Consider the following 773-nt stretch of genomic DNA (forward strand, 5'->3'; position numbering starts at 1 on the left):
TTGATGTGCTGCATTGAGTTTCACTGGTTTCCATTATTCAGAGGGGTCTGGCACAGGTATTCATGCCTGGGAACCAAATCCTCCTCCTGTCGCAACCAGATCAACCAATCAGAACAACAGCCCAGAAATGACTACAGGCTATGGTGAACATAAGATAATCAAATGATCGCATGCCAACTTACATTTACTTGTTGTTATAAACCAGTTTGACTACTTTAAATGAATAGTTCACCCAAAAATGAACATTTTCTGAAAACGTACTCACCCTCAGGCCATCCAAGATCAGTAGATCAGTTTGTTTCTTCAGCAGATCACTTGCTCACCAATAAATCCTCTGCAGTGAATGGGTGCCGTCAGAATGCGAGTCCAAACAACTGATACAATCTTCAGAAGTAATCCACATGACGCCAACCCGTCAATTAACATCGTGTGAAATGAAAAGCTGCATGTTTGCACAAATAAATCCATAATTGCAACGTTTTTAAATTCAAACCGTTGCTTCTGGCTAAAATACGAGTTCATAAACCATAATATTGTTTCCTCCAGTGAAAAAGTGGTCTGGTCTGAATCAGGAGAGAAATATATACAGATCAAGCACCATTTACAAGCCAAAGCCGCTCTAAACAAATATGTGTGTGGATTTTGATGTGAAAGACAACAGGAGATGGACTTTTTCACTGGAGGAAGCGTTATTATGGATTATGGACTTTTTTATTTTAGCCTGAAACAATGTTAACTGATGGACTGGAGTGGTGTGGATTATTGTGATGTTT

This window comes from Sinocyclocheilus grahami, unplaced genomic scaffold, assembly GCF_001515645.1.
Source record: "Sinocyclocheilus grahami isolate Dianchi unplaced genomic scaffold, SAMN03320097.WGS_v1.1 scaffold910.1, whole genome shotgun sequence".
Taxonomy (NCBI): Eukaryota; Metazoa; Chordata; class Actinopteri; order Cypriniformes; family Cyprinidae; genus Sinocyclocheilus; species Sinocyclocheilus grahami.